We start from the raw sequence: 13,345 nt of genomic DNA, 5'->3' as shown, positions 1-13,345 counted from the left end.
GCACCTGGGTGGCTCAGCCAGTTAAGTGTCTGCCTTCGGCTCAGGTCATGATCCCAGGGTCTTGGGATCAGGGCTCGGGCTCCTTGCTCAGTGGAGAACCTGCTTCTCCATCTTCCTGTCACTCCCCCTGCTTGTGCGCACTCTCTCTCTGTCCAATAAAATCTTAAAATAAAAACCTTAATGTATATCAATAAATAGAAAATATGGAACAAATTAAGATCATCTGAATCAAACTAACTGGAAAAAAGGTGGGGGGAGCCTTGTAGATATCTGGAGGAACATGTTAAGTACAGGGAACAGCAAATATAATGGCCTTAAGGCACTAAAATACCTGAACCATTGGAGAAGAAAAGGAGGCCCGAGAGGACAAAGATAATAACCAAGGGCTGGATGTTGCTGGGGCGAGGAAGAGGTGGGGAGGAGTGGCTTCAACAGTCCAGAGGTAAATTCCTTTATAGAAAGGGGAACTGCTATCAGAAGTAGTTGCATAGGTGTAATGTTATGTATTAGATGCTAGGATAGATACTGGACTTAAGGACTTTGTCCACACTAGGCGTGGAGCCTTATTAAATTAAAGAAGAAGGAAAAAAGTCAGTGGATTGAATGGTCAAAAACAGTGCATTTTTGTATTATGAAGTACACATTAAAGGTAAGATGAGAAATATACCATCGATGAGAGTCATGAATATAGAAAACAAGAAAACTCTTTAACTTCCAAGAAAGCAAACATGCACAAGTGCGGTAATAAGCTTTGCCAATTTAACCTCCCACCAACAGTATAAGAGAGGGAGGTCTTTTCTTGAAACAAAAAGTGTTGAGAGCATACTAAAGGAAAATAAGCTATATTTTTAATTATTTACAGCACAGAATTGTTTCAAAATGAAATTAAGGTGGGGCGCCTGGGTGGCTCAGTCGTTAAGCGTCTGCCTTTGGCTCAGGGCGTGATCCTGGCGTTCTGGGATCGAGCCCCACATCAGGCTCCTACGCTGGGAGCCTGCTTCTTCCTCTCCCACTCCCCCTGCTTGTGTTCCCTCTCTCACTGGCTGTCTCTCTCTGTCAAATAAATAAATAAAATCTTTAAAAAAAAAAAAATGAAATTAAGGTAACACTTTACAAAAACAATCTGACAAGATAAAAAACTAATGGAGGAACTCCTGGCTGACTCGTTGGTAGAATGTATGACTAGATCCCAGGGCTGAGTTCAACCCTGATGCTGGATGTAGAGTTTACTTTAAAAAAGCTAATGGAACTAAAGGGTAAAATAAGACTACAAGATGTTAGTACAAAGATGGATACTATGGAATCCTGTATACTTGAAATGATTCGCTAATTCTTCTGTACACTTGTAACTGATCCCCAGAAGCCTATCCACTTAAACCCACGCGTGGTGTTCATAAAAAGAAAGCTGTTGCTTAACACAGTCATGAGTTCCCCATGGTAAGTCGTGCTGTGCGATCTAAATCCAATTTTCATGCCATAATTTTCAGACTTTACAAATAGTTGTTTGTAAATCAGGGTATTCCCTTGATGCAGGAAGTACAACTGGCATAATTTTAATGAGTTGAGAGTAAAATTGACAGATTTGGGGAAAATGAGACTCAAAAAGAGGGCTTAGGGGCACCTGGCAGGCTCCATTGGTGGAGCATGTGATTCTTGATCTTGGGATTGTGAGTTCAAGCCCCATGTTGGGCATGGAGCCTACTTTTTAAAAAATTGTTTAAGATTTTATTTGAGAGAAAAGGTGGAGGAGAAACACTCCCTCCTGAGCCAGGAACCCCCCACAGGGCTCCATCCCAGTACCCCGAGATCATGACCTGAGCAGAAGGTAGACGCTTAACTGACTGAGCGCCTCTGGTTACCCTCAATTTGAGAAAATTCAAAGTATGTACAGAGGAGAGAATGGGGTGTTTGTTGGAAATGGATGGTGGTGAAGTTTGCACAATGTGAATGTACTTAATGCCACAGATCTATGCACTGTTACAAATAGTATGTGTAGTTTACCACACACAAAGACATAGTAAAAAAAAAACTCCCTAAAATAAAGATCCACACATAACAATACCAATAATAATTTGGTATTTCTTTCTGGTGTATCCCGTCATTTGATAGTTGCCAAATGATTAGGTAACCAATGAGGTAACTTGCTTCATGACTTGCTGTATCATTGGTGTCTAGGACAGTGCCTAGCATGGAGTAAATGCCCAATAAATGTTTGTACATATCAATGAATGGTGATAGTAACAGGAAAAAGATTGGTAGGGTCCATAAACAATTCCCAACAAAGTTCCATCAAGTTAAGCTAAAGAGCTAAAGTATAAAAGGACTATATAGCAGGAGTATAGGCTAAAAGTATATTCAATCATGATAATCCTATAAAAGGGTTAAGAATCACTTTTGTTATAAACTCCTCTAATAAGGAAGAGAAGTGACACTAGAACAATTATAGAAGGATTGGTGCTTAAGTCACCTTGAAAGTTAATTTATATGGAACACTGAGATCCCTGATGTCAGATAAGTGAAGCATTCTGATATTTACAAAATCAAGTGCAGAGAAGTCACAATGGAAAATGTTCTTTTTTGAAAGACATGATTTTTGTTTTCTGAGTACTGTAAATTAAAATTTTTCGAGGGGCACCTGGGTGGCTCAGTTAAGCGTCTGCCTTCGGCTCAGGACGTGATCTCAGAGTCCTGGGATCGAGCCCCATATCAGGCTCCTCCACTGGGAGCCTGCTTCTTCCTCTCCCATTCTCCCTGCCTGTGTTCTGTCTCTTGCTGGCTGTGTCTCTGTCAAATAAATAAATAAAATCTTTAAAAAAAAAAAACTAAAAATTATTTTCGAGGGGGTCCCTGGCTGGCTCAGTTGGTAGAGCATGCAACTCGATCTCCAGTTTGTGAGTTTGAACCCCACATTGGGTGTAGAAATTAATCTTTTAAGAAATAATTTTCAGGATGCCTGGCTGACCCAGTTGCTAGAGCGTAGGGTTTGTTTTTAAGATTTTATTTGAGAGAGAGCATGAGCATAGGGAGGCAGGCAGAAGGAGAGGGAGATGCAGACTCCCTCCTGAGCAGGGATCCTGAAGGGGGACTCAATCCCAGGACCCTATGACAGAGCCAGACGCTTAACTGACTGAGCCACCCAGGTGCCCCAGTAGAGCATGGGATTCTTGGTTGTGGGGTTGTTAGTTCAAGACACGCATGGGGTATAGACCCTACTTAAAAAAATAAAAATCTTTAAAACTTACTTTCACTAATCTCTTTGTAAACGTACAAATGTAATTAAACTTTTAATACAATTTAAAATTCAAAATTATTGGGGCGCCTGGGTGGCACAGCGGTTAAGCGTCTGCCTTCGGCTCAGGGCGTGATCCCGGCGTTACGGGATCGAGCCCCACATCAGGCTCCTCCGCTGTGAGCCTGCTTCTTCCTCTCCCACTCCCCCTGCTTGTGTTCCCTCTCTTGCTGGCTGTCTCTATCTCTGTCAAATAAATAAATAAAATCTTTAAAAAAAAATTATTGTTTATATGTTCTGGTTCCTCAGGATTATTTAGGGTTGGGTTTACACTTTGTCGAGTTTATTTTTAAGTAATCTCTGTGCCCAATGTGGGGCTCTAACTCACGACCCTGAGATCAAGAGTTGAATTCCGGGGGCGCCTGGGTGGCACAGCGGTTAAGCGTCTGCCTTCGGCTCAGGGCGTGATCCCGGCGTTATGGGATCGAGCCCCACATCAGGCTCCTCTGCTGTGAGCCTGCTTCTTCCTCTCCCACTCCCCCTGCTTGTGTTCCCTCTCTCGCTGGCTGTCTCTGTCTCTGTCGAATAAATAAATAAAATCTTTAAAAAAAAAAAAAGTTGAATTCCGGGGGGCACATGGGTGGCTCAGTCGTTGGGCGTCTGCCTTCAGCTCAGGGCGTAATCCTGGCATTCTGGGATTGAGCCCCGCATCAGGCTCCTCCACTGGGAGCGTGCTTCTTTCTCTCCCACTCCCCCTGCTTGTGTTGTCTCTGTCAAATAAATAAATAAAATCTAAAAAAAAAAAAAAGTTGAATTCTGACCGAGCTAGCCAGGCACCCCATTAATACCATGAATTTAAGTACAAGACTAGAAGAAAACAGTATTTGTTGTCTTGTATACATGGATCTTAAATCCATTTGTACGCTAGTGAATGGGAAGCCCATATAAATATTCCAATCCTTACCCCAATGCTCTGCTGCATTGATCAAGGTGTCTTCTTAAATTCCAGCAAACAGGAGTGCCTGGATGGCTCAGTTAAGTGGCAGACTCGATTTCAGCTCAGGTAGTGATCTCAGGGTCCTGGGATTCGGCCCCACGTTGGGCGCTCTTCTCAGTGGGAAGTCTGTGTCTCTCTCTCCCTCTGTTCCACCCCCCACTCATTCTCTCTCTCTCAAAATCATTTTTTAAAATTCTAGCAAACATTCAGGAGTGCCTGGGTGGTGCATTCAGTTAAGTTCAGGTGGTAATCTCGTGGGTGGTAGGATCAAGCCCTGCATCCGGCTATGCACTGTGCTGGAGTCCGCTTGAGATTCTCCTCTCCCTCTGGCCCTCCTGTGTGCTTTCTCTGTCTCTCTCTCAAATCTTTTTTTTTTAATTCTAGCAACCATTCAAACATAGAAAATTCTATTCACGGGGCGCCTGGGTGGCACAGCGGTTAAGCGTCTGCCTTCGGCTCAGGGTGTGATCCCAGCGTTATGGGATCGAGCCCCAACATCAGGCTCTTCTGCTGTGAGCCTGCTTCTTCCTCTCCCACTACCCCTGCTTGTGTTCCCTCTCGCTGGCTGTCTCTATCTCTGTCGAATAAATAAATAAAATCTTTAAAAAAAAAAAAGAAAGAAAATTCTATTCACATTCAGCATCATGTTCACTTAGGAAAATATAGGGTGGGAAGCAGCATGCAATAGGGCAGGGTCAGGCATTCCCCAAGTTCCTGTAGTGGTCCTCCTGTAGTGTGCAAGATGATGAAATCCACAGCGTGCAAGTGCAGGACTTTCCTGGCTTTGAAAGTTTTATGTTTCAGCACCCACTTTGTCTTAAAAAAACTGTAGTATAGCTTCCAAAGTTCCTGGAAGACCTGCCTAGTTGTGTTCCCGCACTTGGAAGCTTCCAAGTATGGTGTCCCCATCAGATACAATTTCTTCTGGTTCAGATGCATTTTACCAATCGTCATTTTTACCATAAGCAAATGTAATAGAGTTGACATATTGTAGTTATCAGGGTGCCAGAGAAACAAATGTATTAAAAGGTCAAATTCTCATGCAGGAAGGAGCAGGGTTTTGTTAAAAGGAATAGAGTCCAGAATAGATGGAAGTACCTATGAGAATTTATATGATAAATATGACATTTCATTTTGGTAGAAAAAGGACAAAAGATAGTACAATTAATTCTTTGGAAGGACATTAATTTACACCCTTGCCTTATACTAAATTAATACAAATTACAAATGGATTAAATATGTACAAGTAAAAAATAAAGCTACAAATTAACCATTTGACAACCATGATAGTAGTTAAGCAAGAATCTTCAATGGTTGCTAAAACTATTAGACATAAAAGTTTTAAGGAATGACAAAAACTGCAGTCTGAAAATCTCTCCCTGCAAGCTACTTGCTAATTACAAAGGGAAAAGGTCTGTAGTTTTACACCAGGGAAACCTGACAGACGCCCCTTACCTAAGTGTTCAAAATTTGCATCACCACTAGTGGGATTAATGGGCATTATATGCTTCCTGATAGGATGCACCAAGGGCAATATCACTTGTGGCATTGCATAAAAATATGTAATGACTCTAATAAGGAAAACCAGATAATCCCTAGTTGAAACATTCTATAAAGTAACTGATTATGCTTCAAAAACTCCAATGTCATGAAAGAAGAAAAGATTGAGGAATATTCCAGATTTAAGGAGACTGAAAAGACATGAATGCGAACCATGATCTGGGGTCGTCTTGCTGTTTTTATTTGTTTTTAAAGTGTTTTTTTTTTTTTACGATTTTATTTATTCATTTTTAGAGAGAGAGTGAGGGGAGGGGCTAAGGGGAGGGAGAGACAAGCAGACTCCATGCTGAGCATGGAGCCTCACCTGGGCTCAATCCCATGACCCTGAGCTTATGACCGGAACTGGTATGAGGAGTCAGATGCTTAACCGACTGAGCCAGCCAGGTGCCCCTTAAAAATATTTTTAAATGGTTTGTTTTCACTTATAAGGATTCATATTATTAATCCTTCTTCTAGCCCTTTTTAAAATCAGCTTTATTGAGGTATAGTTTATATAAAATTGACCATTTTAAGTGTACAGTATGATTTTTGATTTTTGAAATGTATGCAGTTAGGGGTTTAATTTTAATCTACTTCAGCGGTTACAGAAAGCTGTACAGAAAGCTCGTATCATTGATTATGCTTACTACCTCTTTAGTATTTATCCTATTCTGTGAATTGACTTTCCAGATTTTAAGTAACAGTTAAATAAATTAAATCCTCGGTAAACTAAGGCTTACTTTTTTAGGTAACAGAGATGTGTCATAACAAAACGTGATAACCAAAATTTTATTTAGTGAAATAATTTTCATTCTATGGCCTTTTAATCTGTGGAGATTTAGTAAAGGTCCTTCAATTTCAACAGTAAATTACAATTAGATTTAATTTTAAAGTATGTAAAGATTGCTAAAACTTGTTTATTGGATTAAAAGTTGGAAGCTAGGGGTGCCTGGGTGGCTCAGTCAGTTAAGCGTCTGCAGTCATTTCAGGTCAGGATTCCAGGGTCCTGGGATCGAGTCCCACATTCTCCCTGGACCTCTGCCTCTCTTTCTGTCTTTCATGAATAAATAAATAAAAATCTTCAAAACAAAACAATACAATCTATATATACTGATAAAACCATCTCAGAGGCTCAGTTGGTTAAGCATCAGCCTTCGACTCTGGTCATGATCCCAGGGGCCTGGGATGGAGCCCTGAGTTGGGCTCCCTGCTCAGCGGGGCTCTGCTTCTCCCTCTCCCTTTTCTTGCCTCTCCCCCTACTTGTGTGCTTGCTCGCTCTCTCTTCTTTCTCCCACTGTCTGTCTCCCCAACAAATAAATTCTTTAAAAAAAAAATCTCCAAGATATATTGGTAAAGTCAAAAACGCCAAGGTGTATAGTAGTATGTATTCTCTGCTGCCATTTATGTATTTAGGTGTGGTGTATATATGTACATGCATTAAATGGAGATATGTACACATTGCTGTAAATACTTCAGAAATACATGTGAGGGGTGCCTGGGTGGCTCAGTTGGTTGAGTGACCCACTCTTGGTTTCAGCTCAGGTCATGATCTCAGGGTCGTTAGATCAAGTCCTGTGTAGGGCTCCACGTTCTGTGGGAGTCTGCTCAAGATTCTCTCTCTCTGCCCATCCCCCCTCACGCTCGCTCACGTGCTCTCTCTCTCTAAAAATAAATCTTAAAAAAATATAAAAATCCATGTGAAATGGACATGGCAGTTTTCTCTGGAGAGGGAAATTAGTTTACTGCAGGTTGCATATTGAAGGGAGACTTAATTTTCACAGTCCATTCTTTAGCACTGTTTGAATTTTTAAATAATCATATGTGTTTATTGTCTATTTAAAATAATTTAGGAGTGCCTGGGTAGCGCAGTTGGTTGAGCATTCAACTCTTAGTTTCAGTTCAAGTCATGATCTCAGGGTTCTGGAAATGAGCCCAGTGTCCTGCTCTGTACTATGCACAGAGTCTGCTTGAGACGCCATCTGCCCCTCCCCAACTTTCTCTCTCTCTCTTTCCCTCTCCCCCCCAAATAAATAAATCTTTAAAAAAAATTTTAATAAAATAATCAAATTGTGATTTTTCTGATTTCCAAAAATAAAATGTATAGTTTTAAAATATGGAGTGATAATTGTCACCTGATTTACTGGAAAATTGTTCTCAATGTATGAAAACAAAAAACAAACACTGAAATTCTTGGAAAGAATTATTTAAAAAGAACAAGAAGGGGCGCCTGGGTGGCTCAGCCAGTGAAATATCTGCCTTCAGCTCAGTCCCAGGGTCCTGAGATCAAGCCCCACATTGAGCTCCCTGATCAGCGGAGAACCCGCTTCTCCCTCTGCCTGCCGTTCCCCTGGTTTGTGCTCTCTCTCTCTCTCTGTCGAATGAATAAATAAAATCTTAAAAACAACAAGAAGAAACTCTTACCTGGAAGAATCTCTTAGTTACCATTCTTAAATTCATATATCCCTTTTTTTAAAAGATTTTATTTATTCGTCAGAGAGAGACACCTTGTGCACACAAGCAGGGGGAGGGGCAGGCTCCCCACCAAGCAAGGAGCCCAATGTGGGACTCCATCCCAGGACACCAGGATCACGACCCAAGCCGAAGGCAAACATTTAACCGACTGAGCCACCCAGATATGCCCCTATAGCCCTTTTAAAATTGGCTACTTGGATAAGTAGTCCATAAATACTTGGTCAATCTTTTATGCCCATTTCTTTTCCTCCTCCTCCTCCTCCTTCTTAAGATTTTATTTATTTGAGAGAGAGAGAAAAAGAAAGCATGAGCAGGGGGAGGGGCAGAGGGAGAGGGAGAAGCAGGCTCCCCCCTGAGCAGGAAGCCTGACGCAGGGCTTCATCCTAAGACCCTGGGATCATGACCTGAGCCCAAGGCAGATGCTTAACCGACTAAGCCAGGTGCCCCATTCTTCCTCTTTTTAAAATTGTATTTATTTATTTGAGAGAGAAAGAAGGAGAGAGCAGGGGGAGGAACAGAGGGAAAGGGACAAGCGGACTCCACACTGAGTGTGGAGCCTGACGTGGGGCTTGATCCCACGACTCTGAGATCATGACCTAAGTGGAAACCAAGAGTTGGATGCTTAACCCTGAGCCAACCATGCACCCCTTCTTCTTTTTTAACCATTTAGCTGAACATTCTAGATTGAAATCTCAGAATTAAGTAAAGTTTTAAAATTATTTAATCCAACTCTCCAATAACAGAATTTCCTCTAGAACAAGTTTCCTTAGATTAGGTAGTTTAAGGAAATGAGTCTTAACCTAGGGTCCATTGCTAGGAGTAATGGGTGAACTTTAAAGAGACCATGTACCTTTGAATATATATTCAGAACTAGATATGCTTTTATTTGTGTATATTTTCTCTTAAATACCTTAATACTCCTGTCAGATTCTTTAAAAAAAGTGTTCTAAACACTCCCCAGATAAAAAATCATGGTCTTTTAGGTTAACAGAATTGAAGCTATGTTTTGATTTGAAAATCATGAGTGGAAATATGGATGTTGGTGGGACGCCTGGGTGGCTTAGTCATTAAGGTCTGCCTTTGGCTGGGGTCATGATCCCAGGGTGCTGGGATTGAACCCCACATCAGGATCCCTGCTCAGTGGGAAGCTTTCTTCTTCCTCTCCCACTCCCTCTGCTTGTGTTCCCCCTCTCGCTGTCTCTCTCTCTGTCAAATAAATAAAATCTTTAAAAAAAAATATGGATGTTGGGAACCCATATTTTTCATTGTGAGAAAAGAAAGATGGAATAAGAGAAGATGAAGAAGATGTCCGTTGTGTGGGATTTGAACTGGAGGTATTAGCATGCGTTTACTCATATTAAAATATGTTTCCTTTTATCAGTATTATTCTCCCTCCATAGAGACAGCAAGCTTAAATAGACCAATTTCTAGGAAAAAAATAGATAAATTTACTAAAAAACTAACCCAGGAAAATACATTTATTCCTTTTTATATTCTTTCAAATCATCTGTAAGTATAAATTTGCTTAAACAAAAACTAAAATGGTGGTGTCTAGCTTGGCTTAGTTGGCAGAGCATGTGACTCTTGGGGCATGAGTCTGAGTCCCACATTGTGGATAGAGGAAAGAAAGAAAGAAAAGAAAGTAAGAAAGAAAGAGAAGAAAGAAAGAAAGAAAGAAAGAAAGAAAGAAAGAAAGAAAAGAAAAAGAAAGAAGAAAGAAGGGAAAGGAGGAAGGAAGAAAGAAAAAGAAAGAAAAGAAAGAAGGGAAAGGAGGAAGGAAGGAAGGAGAAAGAAAAAGGGAAGGAGGGGAAGGGAAAGGAGGAAGGAAGAGAGAAAGAAAGAAAAAGAAAGGGAAGGGGAGGGGAAGGGAAGGAATGAAGGAAAGAAAGGAAGGGAGGAAGACTAAAATGTTAAAATGTTTCAAACCTATCATTTGAAAGAGGAGACCACTGTGGTTTAAGCATATTCAATTGTAATAAAAAACTGGAAAAAAAAATCTTACCTTTAAGATAAGAATGATCCTGGGTTTCAGCACCAAAAATCTCACGGAGGTGATGCTAGATCTGATTATTTTGTTAAAGTGGTGACTGCCAGACCTCTCCAATGTAAAAGAAAATTTCGTTTTAAAGAAAAGAATGGCCCAATCTCCAAAAACATTTTTTTCTTTTCTTTTTTTTTTTTTAACTGGGAATGGAGCCCAATGCTCGTTTGAACTCACGACCCTGAGATCAAGCCCCGGGCTGAGATCAAGAGTTGGATGCTTTAAAAAACAAAACAAAACAAACAAACAAAAAGGGTTGGACACTTAACCAACTGAGCCACCAGGTACCCCCCAGAAACATTTCTTAAATGGCTGACTGGCTCAGTCAGTAAAGCATGCAACTCGATCTTGGGGTTGTGAGTTCAAGCCCCACACTGGGTGTGGAGCCTCTTTAAAACAAACAAAAACATTTCTACAATGTATGTGGTATGAATTACTACTCCTGGGCTTGTTGGCACATGGAATTTCACCTTGCTAACTACAATGCAAGTAGGCTTAGAATATTTTTCAGCAGATTAATCCTTTGGAAAACAAATCCTGGCCTCATATTATTAGAAAAATGCAACTAGTAGAATATTGAATAGTATGTAAAAAGTTAAAAAGATGTAGAGGGGCACCTAGGTGGTGCAGTTGGTTAAGCCTCCGATTCTTGGTTTTGGCTCAGGTCATGATCTCAGGGTTGTGAGATCCAGCCCCACCTTGGGCTCCACACTCAGCCCGAAGTCTGCTCAAGATTCTCTCTCCTCCAACTTGTGCTGTTTCTCTATCTCTTTAAAATAAATAAATAGGGGCGCCTGGGTGGCACAGCGGTTAAGCGTCTGCCTTCGGCTCAGGGCGTGATCCTGGCGTTATGGGATCGAGCCCCACATCAGGCTCCTCAGCTATGAGCCTGCTTCTTCCTCTCCCACTCCCCCTGCTTGTGTTCCGTCTCTCGCTGGCTGTCTCTATCTCTGTCGAATAAATAAATAAAATCTTTAAAAAAAAAATAAAATAAAATAAAAATAAAATAAATAAATAAATATTAAAAAAAAGAGAGAGAGAGAGATTTTGAAAGATCACCCATAAGATAAAGCCATAACATACTAGACAAGAATACATTGACCTTAGAGAGCGCTGTGTGTCATTATTTAATATCCCATGTATTTTCAAGGTACTAGTTTCGTTAGTTTTGATTTGTTGACTCTTTGACTAGAATTCATGTTTCGTTCTCCAGTTAGTAAAATCAGAAGAGTAAATAATGTCCAAGAATCCGTGAAATATGTTTGCTCTCTCTCTCCTTAAAAGTGATGCCTAGATAGGATTCCTTCTTGGGGTGATGAAAATGTTCTGGAACAAGATAGTGGTGATGGTCACATAACATAGTGGATGTACTAAATGCTACCGAGTTGTACATTTTATTTCTCTTTAAAGATTTTATTTTTAAGTAATTTCTACACCCAGCGTGGGGCACAAACTCACAACCCTGAGATCAAGAGTCTCACGCTCTACTCAGCGAGCCAGGTGCCCCTAATATGTACATTTTAGGATGACCAAAATGGTGAATTTTTTAAAAAGATTTTACTTATTTATTTGAGAGAGAGAAGAGAGAGCACGAGAGGAGGGGAGAAACAGAGGGAGAGGGAGAAGCAGGCTTCCTGCTGAGCAGGGAGTCCAATGATGCAGGGCTTGAGCCCGGGATCCCAGGATCATGACCTGAGCCAAAGGCAGATGCTCAACCGACCAGGTGCCCCCCCAAATGATGAATTTTTGAGAACTAATTCTTCTAAAAGAATTTCTAAAGACTGGTGCCTAGGGACAAAAACCCACTCACCCTGACTCTCACCCTTATTTATAAGTGAGGGGTCTTTTTAATGAATTCTTCCACAATTGTAACTCTAGATGGAAATGCATTCTCCTCTACCATAGTCTGCATTTCTTCCTAGCAGAATAGCCTAATTATGATCTATATCTCCATGTTAGCTATGACATATGTTTCTTCAAACAATATTTAAGTAATAAATGTAAAAACTAAGCCGTAAAGAAAATCATCCTTGGCTGGCAGTTTCCTGTTTCACCAGAATCAGAAACATTTCACAGCTGGAAAGGGCTTTAAAGATCACTTAGTCCAGGGCACCTGGGTGGCTCAGTCAGGTAAACGTCTGCCTTGGGCTCAGGTCATGATTTCAGGGTCCTGGGACCGAGCCCCACATTGGGCTCCCTGCTCAGCAGGGAGTCGGCTTCTCCCTCTGCCCCACCTCTGCTCATGCTCTCTCTCTCTCTGTCTCAAATAAATAAACACAATCTTAAAAAAAAAAAAAAAAAGATCACTTAGTCCAGCCCACTCATTTTTTTTTTTAAAGATTTTTTTATTTATTTATGTGACAGAGACAGAGATAGAGACAGCCAGCGAGAGAGGGAACACAAGCAGGGGGGAGTGGGAGAGGAAGAAGCAGGCTCATAGCGGAGGAGCCTGATATGGGGCTCGATCCCACAACGCCAGGATCACGCCCTGAGCTGAAGGCAGACGCTTAACCACTGTGCCACCCAGGCGCCCCAGCCCACTCATTTTCAAATTAGGGAACAGCCAGATAAAATGTAAAAGGTTAAACATCATTTAGGTGAATCTAATTTGTTTAATCATTGGTAGGTAAGAGTATCCCACATCTGGGAATATGACAGTGGGCTGATATAATAATTTCTGCTTCTTGCTTTAACACACTGGTCAACAAGTACCTGTTTTTTCCTCCATTCATTTGCTTAAGAATGTGAAGAGTGCAAAAAAAAAAAGCTGCAGCCTAGGTAAAGGTGAAAGGGAAAAATGAGGGGCTCTGCTCTGAGCCAACAACCACTACCCTGGAAAGACATTGAGGAGTTATCACGTATAGCTGCATTTAAAAAGCAGCCTGAAATGCAGCTTCAAGAAGCCTGAAATTTACCCACCCTGGATGATACTCACGAATTACTGAAAAACTTTAAGAAACAGAATTTTTACTTTCACAAAATTATAGTGAATCCATGCCTGGATGTTGAATATTGCTCCAAAAACAGTGAAAGAAACAGGAGTCTGGAAGAAGGCGATAAATGATCA

Source organism: Ailuropoda melanoleuca, chromosome 1 (genome assembly GCF_002007445.2).
Source record: "Ailuropoda melanoleuca isolate Jingjing chromosome 1, ASM200744v2, whole genome shotgun sequence".
In the NCBI taxonomy this organism is placed as follows: domain Eukaryota; kingdom Metazoa; phylum Chordata; class Mammalia; order Carnivora; family Ursidae; genus Ailuropoda; species Ailuropoda melanoleuca.
The sequence above is the reverse complement of the archived record's forward strand: the minus strand, read 5'-3'. Positions refer to the sequence as shown.